The 19,868-nt window shown below is 37.9% G+C and overlaps 1 protein-coding gene across 1 annotated transcript in view; it reads left to right on the top strand.

Moving 5' to 3' along the window:
* Positions 1-538: 538 nt before the first annotated feature.
* TRPA1 (transient receptor potential cation channel subfamily A member 1) overlaps positions 539-19,868 on the top strand; it is a 99,079-nt gene continuing 79,749 nt past the window's right edge. The window contains exon 1 of the mRNA XM_075213643.1: positions 539-597. The gene's annotated coding sequence lies outside the window, so the exon portion shown is untranslated. The remainder of the gene's footprint in view (positions 598-19,868) is intronic.

Raw genomic sequence — 19,868 nt, 5'->3', positions numbered from 1 at the left:
GCCTTGCACTGTACATGGTCATAATCTATACGTATGTAACTATGGCTATTCATACCTGTAACTTTATGATTCCTTACAGCTGAAGAGGTGTGACGTGACAAGGGAGGTTTGTGCTAACGCTGGCAGTAAGGGTACATTTGAGCAATTGCGTACGGATTCAGATAAGATTGACAAAAATAGAATGATTGCTGCATTTTTAGACAATTATCTCACATAGCATAAATAATAAAAAGAAAATATCCTTCTTAAGTGACTCTCGCACAAATACTTTATGCATTATCCCATTAAAAGAATTTGCACAGTGTCTCGTATTTTAAAAAGAACATCTAAAAGTCATTATGGAAATGGATCATTTGCTCCCAAGATAGTTAACGTGCCTCCTTTTATACACTTACTCCTCCCATCTTGTGTGTAAAACAGGCATCTCAAACACTGGGGAGAAATATTGACACAAATGATTCACACTGTGACACAATCAATGACTCTGCAAGATGTACTACCTATATAAGAGGAAGATCTCTGTGAAACCTAATCTTTCATTTCTGGAGTTCTAAAACAGCTGGAGAACGGGACATTAACCAGATACTACTTCACACAGTAAGTTTCCTTTTCACTAATATTTACAAAATAATGAGAATTTCTTCTAAAATATTCATATTTAAACCTATATGCTGTATGTCTGAAGGATACAGATACTAAAAACTAAGTGGAAAATTTTAAATGTCAATATTATCCAGTTAATACAGGTATTGTATTTGACATGTGGGTTAATTTAACTAATTAAACATTGTAAGTGCTTTTCAGAACTACAGTATAGATAACGAGTACAGATAATCTACAGATAGTAAATAGTAGTGCAACTTTCAACCATGTTCTAATTTGGTCTCCAGTAAACACTGAAGAAAATCTTTATTATTTAATATTCACTCATCTTAAACAATATTTCCTAAGTATCACTCAGAAAATAGAAAATATATAGTCGGAATATATTCATTGCCTGGATTATATGTTTTGTATTAAAATCATTGAAAAGCATTTCCAGAAAATATTAAAATGAGATCAAAGGAATAAAAAAAGTGCCTGCAAAATATAAACAACTCTCTCTGCAATGTTATTAGGTATGTATGTACAGTATATATGTAAGTATATATGTATAGAGGTGAAAAAAATGTTCTAAAGAAAAATTGTTTATTGTTAAATAAACAAAACATTTCTATGTATACAAGTTAAATAGGATAACAAAGTCCAATTATATTTTGATACAATCACTTAAAGTGTATTTTTGAATATGAAAACAGTTCCTACTCCAAATGGTATTCATTTTTTAAATCTACTAAAATGTTCATTATTTGAACATTATAAAATTAACTCTAACAGACACTTTGATATAAGTTTACTCTATCCGTCTTTTTATTTTCACTTGTGTACAATTGTTTTATACTCTGTTCTTATGACTTCAGTGATAATTATGTTTTTTTCCAGTGGAGAACAAACATTCATGCCTATTAGTGTTATGACTACAAGCTGCTGAAACGGCACAGATTTAGTGACATAATGTAGTGTGACATGTAAGATTCACAGTGTTCTACTCTGACTTTGTGATGAATGCAAAAAAGAAAAGTTAAACACACGTTGTAGCCATACAAAATGTGTGATAAACTGACTATAATTTCTGCTTAAAGGCAAAGACGATTTGCTGGTACCTGGTACCGATCAGGCTCGATAAAAACTTCCCTAGTTCTTCTCCCCTTTGTGGGAGGGGATGTCAGGATCCAGGCTCATCCTCTCATATTTGGTGTACCTGCCCGGTCTTGCAGAGATTCTGGTGACATGTCCACTCTTTAGCTAACACTCTCAAAGCCACTATCAGGGGAGGACTGACAAACTTTAGCCCAGGGGGGAACAAGACCCAGCTCAGCAGCCTATTAGGAATATTTTAAAGGAAAAAAAATACAGGTGGCCCAGTGACCCAGCCCGGGGGGGGGGGGGGGAGATGCCACTATTCTCCTGTGTCTACAACAATATGTTTTACTTCCACTCCCAGACCTTCCGAAACAACTTATCTATCTATTACTTGTCTATTAGCTAGTTCTTAGAAAGACCAAAACTATGCAAAACCACTATGCAAGCCCTTAGGACAAAGATTTTGCTCAGCTATGAAATGGAGCATATGACTAGTATCCAAAGAAACTTGACTGTTACTTTTCTTAATACTTGGACTCCTTGGTCTCAATTTTATATCATGTCTTCCCTTTACCCTTAGTTTTGTTATGATCATTGGTTTATCAGCTCTACTCTTTTGCTTTTTTACTAATTCTGTTTCACCAGAGGGATCCCCTGCCTCCCTATCTTTCTTTTCTTACCTTTCTTCATCTTTCCTTCCCTTCTACTTTGACAAAAAGCGAAAACCTTGCTCATTTTTTTCTCTTCCCTCATTTTGGTTCTTCTTTCTTGATTGAGCAGTGTTTGTTGCTGATTATTGATAGTCATTGTTCCTAGCAACTCTGCTATTATTGTTACTATATGTTGTGCCATCACCTTTTTGTTTTTGCTTGAAGTTCTCAATAAAATATTTATTTTAAAAAAAAAGGGACAAGACGATACAGTCTTCAAGATAAATATTTGTTTCCTGAATGTGTAGTGCGGCTCTGGCTGCTGAGATAAACAAGGGTACGGTAAACGGATGCGAAAATAAATATCATTATGCCAAATTAGACTACATGTATTTGCGTAACTTGAGCTAAGCCACGGTGTGTTTTTTTAAACACATCTCGTCCATTTACATGTGTCTGACACTCATCTATGCAGAGGAAATGTTACTTTTATATATACAAACACATACACAAATGGATATCAAAAACATATCACGTGCATAAATAAATGCAATATGTTTTTTATGTGCTTTAAAATGAGCATTTGAAAAAATGCATTTCAAACACCAGTGAGTAGATATCTTAAGCCAGTGGATTCCAAACTGTTTCAGTTCAAGGCACCCTTAGGGTCTCCAAAATTTTTTCAAGGCACCCCTAAGCCAAAATAATTACCAAGTAGTCCCCTGCCTTGCTTACCACTGGCCCTGGCTGAGGCACCCCTGTGAGATCTCCAAGGCACCCCAGGGAACCTAGGTGCACAGTTTGGGAACCACTGTCTTAAGCCATGCAGTCTGCTATGTCATAGTTTGGCCAATGGGGGCACTGGTTCATTACAGTATATGCATATTATACCATTTTACATGCTGCATGGCAACTTCAGCTAATGTTGATGCATACAGGTATGACTATTATAATTAATGATAAAATGTTTTACTGCGTTTTCATGTATAAAAAGTCAAATTATTTTTACCTATGAAAATGGTATGAAAGGCTATGATATGTTTTACAATCATACTCTAATGTTTTAGAAACACACTGTACAAAAGTATTTGTAAAACCAAGAAAAATGTAACTAAGCCGGTGCAGAGGGTGGAGAGTAATCAAATATACAATCAAATATATAAAAATATCAGTACCATACATTTAAAACATTAGTTTTAAAAAGTCAAGGCTGCTGCTACTTAAGAGGCTGCCATTAACCTCTCTCTAAAAATCAATAAGAGACCAACACAATAATAGCAACGCTCTAGACCCAATAAATTCTGTCAAATACAGATGGCAAAACACAAAACAGTGAACGAACTGCAAACGGTAAATAAAACAGATCATTAATTTATTGATAACCCATAAAATATCATATATTATCTTATAAAACAGAAAAGAGATGCAATCACCATATATTTTCTTATCAGAGAATCTAATAGTTCATAACCGTATAGCAATAGTATTAGTACGGAAAATCTCTTAATCAAAAGATTCCTTTTAGCTCCAGGTGTTAAATTGAAATCAGATCAATAGTCCGTTGGAATAGCTTATAAGCGGCAATAGAAATATCTTCACTGAAGCATAGATGTATTAAAATAATGTGGTCAAAAACTGAAGCATGCACAAATAGAGGAGAGTGAGTTACTTTGTATTTACCCAGATCATGGGATGATTCGAATAGTACTCATAATTCTGGCCAGCGGTCTCACCCACATGTGGCCACCTGAATTACTGTTTCTCATCTGCTTCCTGTATTGCAAGCTTTAGCCATATAAAGGAACAAAACTCCTGTCATGGAACTACAAACAGAGCCTGGCTAAGTGTGGTATATCAGATTCCTTCTTAATACAAATTACAGCTTTCTCTCATCGGTTCCAATATACTCTTCTGACGCGTTTTGTTCTAAGTGAACTTTTTCAAAGCATATAGAGTATGTGAGCAAACCTCCTAATATTTAGGTCTCCAACCAATAGAAATTCCTTTTGATCCAAGTTTTAGGCAACATCTGTGCTCTCCCTTTGCAAATAAGCCATTTTTTTGCAGATAAGCAGTTTTTTCAAACATCATATTCTTTGATTTCATTGTTGGTGATTCTAAGACATATTACATATACATAGGTTCGCTAACATAAACTATATGCTTTAAAAAAAGTATACAAGTCAGCTCAGGTAGCATCTTGGATGTGTTTCAAAAAATCAGTTGTAAGATATATGAAAGCATTGTTGTACTTTACAGCACAGCCAAACTGTACTAAGAGTGAAAATATGGCATAAGACCGGCTTAAAACAATAAAAAGATTATCTGAAAAATCAGATAAGGATGAAAAACATTACATTGTTGTGTTTTGACATTTATTAAATAAATGTGAAGCCTCCACATCCGTTGTTTAACCCTTAAAAAACCCAATATTCTTTGCTGCAGTAGTTGAAATGGAATTTACTAAAATAGTAATATGAATAGATGGCCTCGACTTGATATAATATAGGTGCAACACTAATGAATTAAGTATACCGGCTGAAGAGATCAATATCCAAGTGGCCAATCAAAGGTGGTTACATAGTTCTGCTGATGGTCTTATCATCACATATCTCCGTATCCTTATATCTCCGTATCTCCAGTAGGACACACAATACTATATAAGGTCCCATATATTCTATCCCTGAAAATGTCTCTGCTACAATTACTATTCTCTTTTCACTGTTAGCCCATTGAGAGATAAAATCAACGGGAATTCCTCTTCTCAAAATACACTTACCCTCTGCTTTTTTCCCTTTTGCACAGGGTAGCAGCACCATTGAAATTTTTATCCTAATTTGGCACTTTCATGCTTATTGAAATGTATTTCTTGCAATTAGAGAATCTACCCTTTGGGCCTTCACAGATGTTGCATAAGCTTATATCTTTCTATAAGGAAATGCACCCCTTAAAATTTCAGGATACAATACAAAAAAAAAAAACAGAGGAAAGTATTTAATAGGTTACAAAGAAATTGTAGTGCCCATCTGGAAACGTAACCATATATTTCCTTAGGTGAACAGTTAGACAATGCACACATTAAGATTTAGGATGCATTTTCATTTTTGTTTTTAACGGCACATATCTTGCGATACGTGTAATTCAAAATTTGATCGCATGAAGATACATTTAAATTGCATTAAGATGTGCTTTAAATGTATCACAATGCAGCAGTATACTTGATGAACTTAATTCAAGAGCCTTGTTTTGTTAGCAGGTTTATCGACTTTGGCATCGTCCCTCACAATTCTATATTTAACAATCTATCTCATTCAGCTTCATCCCTCATGATGCTACCTTCTCCAACCCATTAACTTTATCTTTGTCCATCACAGCCCTTCAATCCCCTCAGGACTAAGCAGTTTGGCCGGTTGTGTTGTATCTCTGATAGTTACCCCAGCCAGGTGATTCTTTCCTGGGAGCATTCAGCACCATAACATTTTGAGCACTTTGATGAGGCTATGCAGCTAGGGAGATTTTCTTTGCCTGATAACGAGAGACCTCATCACCAAAAGACATGAGGAAGTCTATATTGTGGCCACTGAGTCCACTGGAAGAAAGAGTGCCCACAATTGGAAAAAACCTGAGTCATCGGGAAGCAGTTCTGCTCACTGAAACAGGAAGCATGCCTGGTGAGCATTGGGGCAATTCTTCCTTTTATGTTTTTCAATTTAGGATGCCAACTCCTTCTCCTGGGGGAATTTGCTCCGTAGACACTGAAGCCTTCTTGGATTCTAGAGTCATGAAAAATATCACAATTGGTACTGTACCTGCAAAATGAAACTACCATTGGTTCTGAAGACCAGCCTTATGGTCATAGAAGCTGTGGATGGATGACCCATAACATCAGCATTGTTAACCCACAAGACTATGTGGGTGCTAATATGTGTTGATTTCAGTCACTGATAGCTGATCTCATTCAGCACCATCCACATCATGTAGAGCCCAATCTTCCTGGTTTACCATTGGTTCTACACATACAGTGACTGTGACTACTAAGTGACTGATTGGAGGGTTAAAAGATAGACAATGCGGTCTGACGGTAGCCAGGGTATGGTCTAAAATTGAGGCTGAGGGTCTGGGATTGCTCTCTTTATCTTCTCTCCTGTGGCTCTCAAGAGCTCATCGCTCTAAAAGATTGTTGCTCCATCCAATAATCGCACACTCTCTATCCATTTGGGACTCATCCCAGAAATCTGCCTTGTCTCCCCATCCCTCCCTGGTTATTCCACTATTCAATTCTCCGGAATTTCCTCCAGGACTTCATCATAGCGTATTCCAGCCGTGGTATTCACGGGGAGTCATTTACCTTAATCATCTAACCACCTCTGCAACTTTTCCTCAGTTTTCTGAAATTCAATCACATATCCACATCTCCTCAAAGCACTTCTACCAGTTTTTGCAGCTTCGCCACTTTCATAGTGTTGTTAAAGATCGCCTTTTATCCCGACCTCTCTCCACATTTGAAGCCCTCTGTCTATGCCAATCTTCAACCAAAGGTCTAATTTCAACACTTTACTACAAACTTGCCCCCTCTTCTTCAACTTTTAGAGCTCCCCATGAACTGGCTTGGGAACGGGACTTTGGTGAGGAGCTCTCGGAAGAGGAATGGTCTGAGATATACGAGAATGCCGCCTCTAGTTCCATCTCCGTTAGAATCAAAGAGAACGTCTAGAAACTGCTATACCGATGGTACTATGTGCCTTTGTGGCTTTGCAGAATTCTCCAAGACTCATCTGATCGATGCTGGCGAGGGTGTTCCCAAGAAGGCACATTCCTCCACATATGGTGGTCGTGCCCAAAACTATCAGGCTTCTGGGCTGAGATCAAAAGCCTGATTAATTCAATTCTTTAGGTAGACATTCCACTGGAGCACAAATTCTTTCTACTCCCTTTGGGGGCTCCCTCGGCATCCCGACACAAGAACAAATTGATTAAGCACATTGTTTCGGCAGCTACTTGCCAAATAGCGGCAGATTGGCGTAAGCAATCTCCTCCCTCCTTGCAGTCCATAATTAATAGAATATGGCAGACTCAACGGATGGAGTATATGACAAGTATAATTCGGAACTCTTCGAGAGCTTTCACCAAGGTTTGGGACCCATGGTTAGCCTCCTTTCAAGCATGCCCACCGTTTACATAACCCAGTTCTAACACCTTATTTATTTATTTATTTTTTCTTGGACCTCTTTCCCCTTACACTGGATCTAGTTACTTCTCTTCTCCTTCCTTTTCCCTTTCTTCTTTCGTTCCTTTCTTCCTCTATACCCTCTCTTTCCTTCTTTCAACAAAAACTACGGGTCACTCGCTATTGTTAAATTTAAAGGTTCGGTTGACTTAGCGTTTCAAATGTTCTACACTGGTAGTTGATTTGGTTACTTCTTATTTATTTTTGATAACTGTATTCACTTTGTCAATAGTTCTTTGTTGTTATCTTGACCTTGCAAAATAAAACTTTAAAAAAAAAAAAAAAAAAAAAGATAGACAAGTGGGATGAGTCATGCCAAACCACTTACCAACAACTAGTAAAAGCAGCAATGGTATATGCTACTACCAAAAGACTCCTTGACTAAGTCCAGACCAGAATGACTGTTCCTGGAGTACTTTCACGGTCACTAGGAGTCTTGACCCAGAATTTACCAGATGTAGCTTAACTCAACCAGAGGCACGGAGTCTAACACAGTGGCTGGTCTTCTCCAGGAACTCCCGCAAGGAAGTATGGGTTTTAGCGGCTTCCACTGTGCAGGTCGCGGCCCCCTGGAGAGTATGGTAAATAGACTGATACAGCTATACACAATGAGAGCAAGGACCCCCTTGCGCTGGATTGGAAGAGGAATGCCAGAAGATAGGTAGTCTCTGAGTAGTAGGAATAGTAACGACACAGCGAGAATCATGCCCAGTAGTACTTGGGAATGAGAGGTTCTGAAGTGCCTAGAATGCAGATAACTGTAACAGACGGATACTTCACCACTGAAGGCAAGACTATACAAGCAGCCAAATACAAAGTAGCAGGGAAGTCAGCGACTAGCAGGTATACTACAAAAGCAAAGTAGAAACTTAGTCCCGGTAATAAATAATATACATGGTAGCGTGGAACAGTCTGCGGCTGGCAGGTATTACCACTGGCATGGAGTAGATTTGTCCAGGTGCAGGTAAGATACGAGGTAGCGTGGAGCGGTCTGCGGCTGACAGGTTTTACCACTGGCGTGGAGTAGAGACTTGTCCAGGTGCAGGTAAGATACGAGGTAGCGTGGAGTGGTCTGCGGCTGACAGGTATTACCATTGACGTGGAGTAGAGACTTCATGGAAGGAATCCTCAGGCAGGAATGAGGACCAAGAACAGGCAAAGGCAATAGGGCAGCAGGTGTGTTATATAGTGAGGAGAAATTAATTATCCAATGAGTAGAGGAACAAGGTTTTAACAGTCTGTAGGTCTGCACATGCGCAGACCCCTGGTCAAGATGGCGGACGGCCGCGGCGCAAGACAGGCGCCGGCAAGTCAGGGAGAGACCTAAGTGTTGAGCCAGAGGAACTAACAGTCCGGTGAGTGACAAGTACCAAGGTTTCGGCAGGGTCTCTGGCAAAAGGCAGAGACAATATCGCCCCGCAGAGAATGGAACTACCCATTGAGGTTCATCATGGAGTCCCTGAGAAGTGTAGCTTTCTTTTTAATGGCAAGGAAAGATAGTGCCATATTAGCCTGAGTTGTTAGCCATAAAACTGCCTTGACCAAACAGGCAACTCTTAAGGGCACCTAGGCTCCCCATGCACAACAGTGACACCTTAAACTGTCTCTTCATCTCTGCACCCAGACTCCCGACCCCAGTTTGGCCTATACACACAAAGTTGGTGCATTAGAAAGTGGAACAGGAGCAAGGCTCTCGCAGACTGACAACAAGGATGTCCTTCACACATGTGCTTCCATTTTTTGGTTGAATTGGATTCAATTTTAGAGGGGTTAATGGAAGCAATAAACTCACATTTCCCATTTTAGAATATGTTTAGAATACTAGGTGAGCACCAGTGATTTTTTAAAATATTTTTTACTTCCTATATCCTCACCAACCACAAGAACCTGCAGTATATTCAGGGGGTGAAGAGGTTAAACTCTTGGCGAAACTGTCCCAGCAGTTCTCTTCTAAACGATCTAAAGCCATCATACCTATAGTCTTGTTTCTTGAAATGACTGTCTCTTATGAGTTACTGGACTGGATCCAGGTAGGAGTGGAGCACCTGAAGGCAAGATTTTGTCCTTGCTGGCTGCCAGCAAGAGTTACTGTAATGGGGATGCTACTTACAATTGGCAGAAAAAAAGTGGATTTGGTCCTCCGGTAATTCTGGTGGTTGACTGTAAGGAAGGATGTTGCCTTCATCATCCAGTCCTCTAGACCCCTGATGCCCTTGCCCATTTCATCAAGGCCTTGTCTCTATGGACTTAATCACTAACCTACAGAGCTCCCAAGGTAACACCACCATCCTTGTGGTAGTGTATCACTTCTACAAGCAAGTCCACTTTATGGCCTTGGAAAAACTGCCATCAGCACTCCAACCCCCCTAAATCTTCACCATATATATCTTCCTGCGGCACATGCTTCTTTTGAAGATTGACTACTACTGAGGTCTCCATTTCATGGCTAAGTTTTACAGGGACTTTTCCAACTGGCCGGGAATTTCACTCCACTTCTCGTCCAGGAACCACCCCCAGTCAAGTGGACAGATGGCGTGTGCTAACCAATCTCTCAATCAGTTTCTTCAGTGATGTGTCTCAGATGCCAGGACAGCTTGTACCTACTGCTTGTGTGGGCAAAGTTCTAACAGAACTACCTGGTGCAATACCCATTCTACATTAAGCATGGTTGCCACCCTCTGTTCTTCTGTTTTTCTCATGCCCCCTCTGGGGTTCCAAAGACAATGATGTGCAAGATCTTCATGGACTTTGAGAGAGGTTGAAGATGGTAGTAGCTAGCCAAACATATTTTGCTAACCAGAGGAGACAGAATGGGCCAGAACCTCAGTGGGCAATAAAGTGTGGCTCTTCAGATGCAACATTACTCTGAAGATGCCTTGAAGGACCTGAAACGATGGTTCTTCCTCTTTAGAAGAGGTATGCATCATCCAGAGCTTTTGAGCAGTTCATCATTCTAATATGATTTTTTTTATTTTATTCCAAGTATGGATTACATTGGATTAAAAACAGAAGAAGAGTACAATTAATTGTTCTTTGGGGAAACATCTTTAGTTATAAAATTTTATACAAGGGGTACCACAATTAATTATAAAACTTTACATTCTTTATGGACAAGTGGTTAGCACTTCTGCCTCACAGCACTGGGGTCATGAGTTCGATTCCCGACCATGGCCTTATCTGTGTGGATTTTGTATGTTCTCCCTGTGTTTCGTGGGTTTCCTCTGAGTGCTCTGGTTTCCTCCCACACTCCAAAAGCATACTAGTAGGTTAATTGGCTGCTATCAAAATTAACCCAAGTCTGTGTGTGTGTGTGTGTGTATGTTAGGGAATTTAGATTGTAAGCTCCAATGGGGCAGGGACTGATGTGAATGAGTTCTCTGTACAGTGCTGCGGAAATGGTGGCGCTATATAAATAACTGATGATGATGAAACTAGCAGGGGCAATATGTATTCTTTGAAACTAACAAGGGCCATATATTTAACTATTTAAGTAACAGGGGCCATATTATTTTATTATATAAGCAATGGGATCATATTATTCCTTTATAGAACTTACAGGAGCCATATTATTCATTTATTTAACAAGGGAGTAATATTATTAATTTATTTAAGAAGTGGACCATTATAGTTGAACATATTTACCCTGGTACCCACCTGCAAGGGGTACCAGGATTGGCCCAGTGCTCCTTAACATTTCGTCAGGGCTCGATCATTTGTTTGGTCTCCCCCTAGAGAACTGGCTTGATGCTGAGTGGACTGGGATGCAAAATAGTTTAGGTGGTAAACCCACATTGTTTTCCATCCGCTTTTACTAGGTTGTTAGCCCTAACCATCATGTAGTTTGGCCTAAATATCATGTAGTTTAGGGCTTTAAAAATGGCCACACATTGTCACTTCCAGTCTCTACTGTCATATCATAAAGTATATAGCCTCTTTGTGTGTCTGTGGGGGGAGAGTGCAGGGAGTAATTATAGACATTCCTGAGAGTGCATACAGCATTCATTAGCCTATGGCATAGGCTAATGAATGCTGTATGCATAGGCCCTATGCCATACAGTATATCAGGTAGTAATTGTATGACTGACAGCAATATGTTTATTCAGATTTGTAGTAATCGGTTGCTTATGTTTTAGTAGTATAGCAAATAATAAAAGTTATAATAAGCTAGGCCCCTCATATATCTTACTTAGAGATGTGAGCAAATATTTGATTTGCTGCTGGAAAATTACTTGTGTTATATGAATATTCTACCAAGGGATTAGGGACTCTTGTATCAAAATAGAGAATAAATGTTTACTCACTAAGAACTGATAAGAGAAGGAAAGAGTACAACCTTTGACCTTGTGAACTAAGTGTGATTGGAAAGCAACAGCTGTTAATGATGTTGATAGCTGCTGGCTTGTGCTACCGATATAACTATTTCACTAGTTCTCTTCAGCAAACAGACAAACTAGACCTATCCAATCTCTCCCTTTGGCTCTGTGACTTTTACCATCAGTCTTCACCTGTCCTGTAGTTTGCCTAATAAAACTGTTTTAAGTTGATTCTTTACTGTTTTTTATTTGATTAATCAGCTTAATCTGTTGTATAACTCCCTAGTTGCTCGATTGGTTTGAAAGACAGTGCGCCACAAGCCTATTTTTAAGTCGTTTCGCAGAAACACAAAATTTGTTGGCAGAAAAGAATCTACAGGTCCATCTATCTTTTTTGTGTGTTTGTTTTTTATTTTTTTTTGTTTGTTTTGGGTGTTTTTTTTTGGGGGGGGGGGCGTTTTATTTTAATACTTTCAATGTAAGTATATTGCTGTACATTTGTTCTCTCTGTATGAAAAGCTATAACATGGGGGATAGGAGGACCAGCTCTGTGATTAAGCACATTAAGCCTGATTCATTAAGGAAAGCAAAAAAAAAGTAGTAACTTTGCTGCTGGAGAAACCATGTTACAATGCAAGCTGTGAAAATTAGTTTATTATTTTTGCACACACTGGCTGCTTTATCATGTAGCACACAAATACTTGATAGCTTTATTTTTCACACTGAAATTTAAAGATGATCTAGGACATACCGTACCCCAACTATAAATCTGTTCCAACATTGTAAATTTACCTCCACCTCCAAAGCAACATAATTTTGCCAAGGTGCAAAGTTACTCCTTTTTTTGCTTTCCTTTCTTTAATGAATCAGACCCATTGTCTGTATAAAATTAAACAGAAAAACAACCTCAGAATCCTGATTTGAGTCCAGCTTCAGCTCTTTGTGATGTTGGACTAGTCACTTGGGGCCTGATCTTGAGTTAGGAGCAAAGCAAAAAAAAGGAGTAACTTTGCACCTGGGCAAAACCATGCTGCATTAGAGGGGGAGGTGAATTTAAAATGTAGGGATAGATTTATATGTTGGGAAACGGAATGTCATAGATCAACTTTAATTTCACTATAAAAATAAAGCTATCAAGTATTTGTCTGCTACATGAAAAAACAGTCAATTTGTACCCCTTGCATTGTAACATGGTTTGTCCAGGTGCAAAGTTGCTCCTTTTCTTTCCTTTGCTCCTAACTCAAATTCAGGCCCTTGGTCTGCTTGTGTCACATGTACCAACAATAGATGGTAAGTTTTTATAGGCAAGAAAACTGTGACAGTGACTCTATTTAAAATGTTACAAAATAATACTGTACCTATAAAATGTATTAATTTTAAAATAAGTAATGTTTAAGGACACAGAGAAGTGATACTATGCAAACTGAAGTTAAATATACGCTAATGTATGAAGTGCAAATATATTAGGTTGGAATTACAATAGATCACTATTTTATATAATGTCACTAGTGGATATTTCAGAGAGATTGACAGTAAATCACACATTTAACAATAGAACTATTTATTTCCCCAGACTTCTCACAGTATCATAAAACAAACTGACAACACAATTATGTAACTCACTGTATCGGGAAGTGAAGTGGAATGCCTGTAACACAGTATTATTGCAATATCCAATAATAAACAATGGCGCTATTATAACACACATATATTTCCACTTATCACCCTGCTCTAGTTCTTTGGTCTAGGCATATTTATCTTCTAGTTAATATGTAATGTGTTCAAGTTACTCATAGTGATTTCCTTCAGGGGGTGTATGGTGCATATTAAATAAAACAATAAACATAATCCAGGTGTAAACTATGATAATGGGAGACACGTATGAAAACTAGTACATATAAGTGTGCAAAAGTTTGCTGTAACCAAAAACAACCAATCAGATCTTTGCCTTTATTTTATCAGCTATACTAGAGAAACTATGCAGTGTAATTGGTATAGGTTACATTACATTTTTGCTTCTTTGCCCCGGTGGACCAGTTGACCCTAATTATAAATATATTTTCTGCACCCTTACAAACTCAGACACTTCTAAACTGTTTTGGTGACTGGGAAACATGTCATCATATTTGAAGAAAACCTTCCCACAATCCGGCCAAAATCAAGAAGAGTAAATATGGTAAATATAGCTCAGCATGTCAATGCTTAAGACCAGGTAGGAGGATTACGCTACCCATCCACTTGGCAAAGTCTGCCTTTTCTGAGCTGAACATTTTCACATGCATCATATAAAATGATGCACATTGCTTTTTGTTAAATGACCTTTATTGCCTTGTAAACAAAAATCAATGCTGACCATTTAAAGAAAAAACATTTGAACAGATAGAGTTACTTTTCATTTAAGTTTAATAGTCAATGGTCATCAATGTGAAAGTTCTATTGGTTATTATACCTGTGGAGAGGAAATTGTATATGTTTCTTTCAGCAATGCCCACCAATTAAAAGAAGCTGGGTTGCAATGAACTATGAAAGAAATGAACATTTCGGTTATGTGACTGAGAAGTACAAATGATCCAATCACATTTGGGAAGTAATATCCCCAATAGTTTTTGAACTTATACTAGAATTAAATTTATAAGACTATCCAAATGTTGCAGACTAACACATTTTATACCCAGACCCTTAATGGCTGTCCTTCCTCTGGATGTTAAAGTCTTAGCAGTGTAACCTCACTAACACTTACAATGAGGAAATTGCTTCTGCTTCTCACACCCCAAGAGGATTTACTGGATTCACATATACCTATTTTCCAATAATTACATTTAACAGCAGGAAACTGGCCAGTCGGTGTGCTAATTGGCTATTATTTCTCTATATTTTTCTTTTACATCCTGCATGTTTATAAATGTTTAAAATAACATCATGCAAGAAATATTTAACATGTTGGTTCTACATAATCCAGTCCATATCTTGCTTGGTAATAATTAAAGTGAATGTCATGTCAGTAAAATATCTGTGTATTAAATCAGATTGGATTTATCTTAAGTTACTTCATTAATATATAACAGTATAGATCAGTGTTGGCTAACCTGTGACACTCCAGGTGTTGTGAAACTACAAGTTCCAGCATACCCTTTCAGCAATAAACTGCTATATATTGGCAAAGCATGCTGGGACTTGTAGTTTCACAACACCTGGAGTGTCAGAGGTTAGCCAACACTGGTATAGATCTTCATTGCAGGACTACGCTTCTTTTGTCTCAACTTATACATGTAAGTTCTTATCTAAAGCTGAATCAGACATAAATAAGACCATAAATGGATGAACACTGTGTTTATTCCACATAAAGTAATATCACATAACTATTCTTATGCAACCATGTCCAGCAATAAGGCATAAAGAGGTCTTTTTTAATTAATATATGTCAATAGGACTAAATTTCTATCGTCAGATATTGCAGTAATAGAAAATCACAGATAGCTATAATTTACTATTAAATCCGGAGCGATACTCAGTTCCTTGGAAATACTGACCTGGAGGAGTAGGAGTTAACTTACTGCTTCCCCGGGCTAGTATGAGGGAATATGCGCATACATGACCTAATGAAAGCAAAGTACTAAAAATTTAATTTGTAATATATATATATATATATTTCTGAGAATAAAGCAGTACTTCATTCATTTTCTTCTGTTATCACTATTCTGAGATACTTGCGGTGATGATCCCTCGATGTAGAGGGCTTTTCGTCCTATAATAAATAGACTCAAAGGGCTAGATTTACTAGACTGCGGGTTTGAGAAACTGGAGATGTTGCCTATAGCAACCAATCAGATTCTAGCTTTCATTTATTTAGTATATTCTGCAAAATGACAGCTAGAATCTGATTGGTTGCTATAGGCAACATCTCCACATTTTCAAACCCGCAGTTTAGTAAATATTCCCCAAAATGTTTGATTTGAGGATTTGGGTTTATTTTGAGGAGTGCTTAATAAATACATTGTTACTCATCAACTGTTTTCCCCACTGACATATATTTATTTTTCATGGTGTAGCAAATAATGCAGTTTGGTTGTTATTGTGGATGGAATTGATCTCTTGTGCACCTGTATGTAAACTATTTGTTACTTCAATTGGTATAAGAATACATGATCCATTCAAATTCAAACAGTGTACTATGTATCAAGTGTTGCTCTCCAGCTGCCTGAAGTTTGTCGTTTCACAACAGTTGTTGAGGACCTCTGGTGTGTATTATCCATTAAGGATTTATAGATGGATTTATACATATATTTTGACCTAGTCTGATTTATATTAGCTAATAGAATATTTGCCACACTGCTTGTTTTATATTGTATTAGACTGAATCAGCAGTAAACCTGATTTATGAAGGCTATGGGATGTGCAGGGTAAAACACTTTTGTTTGGCTCCTAGCTGGTTTAAACACAATAAGGTGCACACCTAGGGGTATATTTACTAAAGTGCTGGTTTGAAAAAGTGGAGATGTTGTCTATAGCAACTAATCAGATTCTAGCTTTCATTTATTTAGTGCATTCTACAAAATGACAGCTAGAATCTGATTGGTTGCTATAGGCAACATCTCCACTTTTTCAAACCCGCAGTTTAGTAACTCTAGCCCCTAGTCTACGCTAATGGGAGACACTTCTGTAAACTAGAAGTGGGCCTGGGTTTTGTAGAGAGGCGGAAAAAGTATACTCTGTAAAAGTATGAAAAGTCATTCCAGCCTCCTACCACTTTAGAACCAACCATTTTATTTAATAAAAGTTTTCTATGTTCCTCCTAAAATACTGCCTAATCTTGAGAGTGAATTGGGGGAGTCAGTCTTTATTACATGTGAATCTTCTGTTCATTTAAAGTTTTATTTTGCATTGAGGAAAGTAACATAGTAACATAGTAACATAGTTGAAAAAAGACACCAGTCCATCAAGTTCAACCTATTTTGCATCTCCTACGATCTCTCTCTTATATTTGAAATTGATCCAGATGAAGCAACTGCCAATTTGTTTGAATCAGGAAAGTTAAAAAAATCCCTACTGATCCAATATTGCAGTCCTATTTTTCCCTGGATTCACTACTATCGTTCATTTTAATTAACGGTCATAACACCGGATACCCTTTTCCGCTAAAATTTTGTCTAACTCTTTCTTAAACATATGAATTGAATCTGCCATCACAACCTTCCCTGGCAGTGAATTCAATATCTTGACTGCCCTTACTGTAAAGAACCCCTTCCTTTGCTGGTTGTGAAACTTCCCCTTCTCTAACCTTATGGATGTGACCCCGTGTCCTGTGTACAGTTCTTGGGGTAAAAAGTTACCATGAAAGTAATCTGTATTGATTGTGATCTCTTTCCCTTTTTAAACAATAGCACCACATCTGCTATTCGCCATTCCCTTAGTAATGAGCCTGATGAAATTGAATCCATAAAAATTAAGACTAGCGGTCTAGCTATTTCAGGGTTTAGCTCCCTAAAAACCCTTGGGTGTATGCCATCTGGACCTGGAGCTTTATATAGCTTAATTTTATTCCGTTGCCTTTGAACTTCTTCCATAGTCAGCCAAGTATTAATTAATGGTACATTTGCATTTCCATTTTTATGTATTATTTCTATCATTTGTTCCTCTCTAGTAAATATTGAAGAAAAGAAAGTGTTTAATACCTCTGCTTTTTTCTTATTATCTTTAATCAATCCATCCATCTCACTTCTTAGGGGTCCTATATTGTCTTTTTCAATCCTTTTGTCATTTATATACTTAAAAATCTTTTTAGGGTTTGTCTTACTTTCTTTTGCAATTTCTTTTTAATTTTCTAATTTAGCCAATCTAATTCCCTATTTGCATGATTGATTACATTCTTTGTAGATACGAAAGGACTCCTCAGTCAATTCAGACTTCCTTTCTATTTCTTCCCTTACCTTTTTATTTAGCCACATTGGTTTAGACTTAATTCTTTTACATTTGTTTGCCATAGGAATGAACTTATACGTGTATATTTCCAGCAACATTTTAAAGACAGCCCACTTTTCTTCTGTATTTTTTTCCTTTAAAAATTACGTCCCAGTCTATGCACTTTATAGACTTCTTTAACATATTATAATTTGCCTTTCTAAAGTTTAAAGTCCAAGCTGATCCCTCATACTGTTACTTTCTGGAAACTAATTTCAAATAAGACCATATTATGATCACTGTTTCCCAAGTGCTCCCTTACTTGTATATTTGATATTATGTCTACATTATTTGTTATTACTAGGTCCAGTATAGTCCAGTTTCTAGTTGTTTCCTCTACTATTTGGGATATGTAATGGTCTTTTAGCGTGCTCAGAAACCTGTTGTCCCTAGCTGTATCAGAAGTCTCAGTACTCTAATCAATGTCCGGATAATTAAAATCCCCCATAATTAAAACTTGACATAGTTGTGTAGCCTTTTTAATTTTCTGTAGAAGTTGGGCTTCCTCACTCATACTAATATCTGGCGATTTATATCAGCAACTTCTCTGAACCTTTTCCTCCACTGGATATTTCCACCCACAATGCCTCTATATTATCGCCAATACTCTTGTAAATAACTTCCTGTTTTAACACTGGCTTAATATAAAGACATACTCCTCCTCCTCTCTTATTTACCCTATGCCTCCTGAAGAGAGTGATGCCCTCCATGATCACTGCCTAGTCATGTGTATCATCCCACCATGTCTCAGTAATACCTATAATATCATATTTCTTGTTCATTGCTACTAGTTCTAACTCCCCCATTTACCTGTCAGGCTTCTTGCATTTGCAAGCTTACACTTAAGTCTATTGCCTCCCTTCTGTATTCATTTTTGCTTTGATATGACTGTTTTTCTTATTGATCTCCTTATCGGCTATGCTTCTGTTTTCCCCCTCTCCACCCCCTTGACTCTTGTTAAATTCCCCCTTACTACTCTCAACATCTATCTCATAAATACTTGCTTGTGCCTAGACATTCTTGCACGGATTAAAGCACACAGCAGCACCACAGAGGTTTTTGCACTGTATCTTGGCCATTATAGATATGTTTGAATGATAAGATATTACAGTATATAATGGATAACTTTTCAAGATTGCAGCCATTCGTCAGTGACACATTTGCTAGGTGCAACATATGGGTCTCCACCAGGAAACTCAGAAACTAGCTTTAATCGGCTTAAACTAAAATGGACTAGTTGCAGTAAAACAACACATACATAGCCCCCATTCAGGACACTCCCTCACTTCTTGGCTCCTCTTTGTGAAATGTTCTGATGCATAGTCCACAGTCTATGAAGTGTTTCCTCAGCCAGTCACTGGGATTGCTCTGTGTGGTTCCATTTATGCAGGAACAAGACTCCCTCCTGTCTCTAACTGGTCACTACAGCAGTTTTGTTTCTTTGGAATCCACACCTTCCAGAGCGCCTGTCTGGCAAATTTCAACTCTTGGGGAACAGACCACTTGCCTGTTTCCCACCAACTTGTCTCAGGCTTTGGCCTACAACTCCTCTCATCTGTATCCTGCATTACACACCACAGCTCCTTCATGTGGCTGCTTCCTGAGCACTATATCAAGCTCCTGATGGTGGAATCGAGTTTTACTGGGACAGACATCTTGTCCATCTTCAACTGGTCCTCTGTCTCAGCTTTCCTGCCTCTTGCTGTACAAGCCAGAGGTCCTCTACTAAGTAGACACTGCTGGGTGTGGTGACACACATTTCATTCCTGCGAGGTACTGTTCAGGTGGCGAATTAGCGCCAGCTATCCTTGTAATGACCTCAATACATATGACTGAATGCATTTCTAATTTAAATAAAAAAGGTTTCACCCTGTAGTGACTGTGAATGCAGGAAAGATTTATTTAGTAGAAAACAGTAATTACACAGATATATATATATATATGTATGTATATATTTTTGGAATTGATTCAAAATGACAGATAAAGTTTGTGTCTCATATACACCCTTAATAAAAAAAAGGGTTACAATAATCAATA

This window comes from Mixophyes fleayi, chromosome 5 (genome assembly GCF_038048845.1).
Source record: "Mixophyes fleayi isolate aMixFle1 chromosome 5, aMixFle1.hap1, whole genome shotgun sequence".
Lineage (NCBI taxonomy): Eukaryota > Metazoa > Chordata > Amphibia > Anura > Limnodynastidae > Mixophyes > Mixophyes fleayi.
Note: the sequence above shows the minus strand (reverse complement) of the source record. Positions and strands in the feature narration are given on the sequence as shown.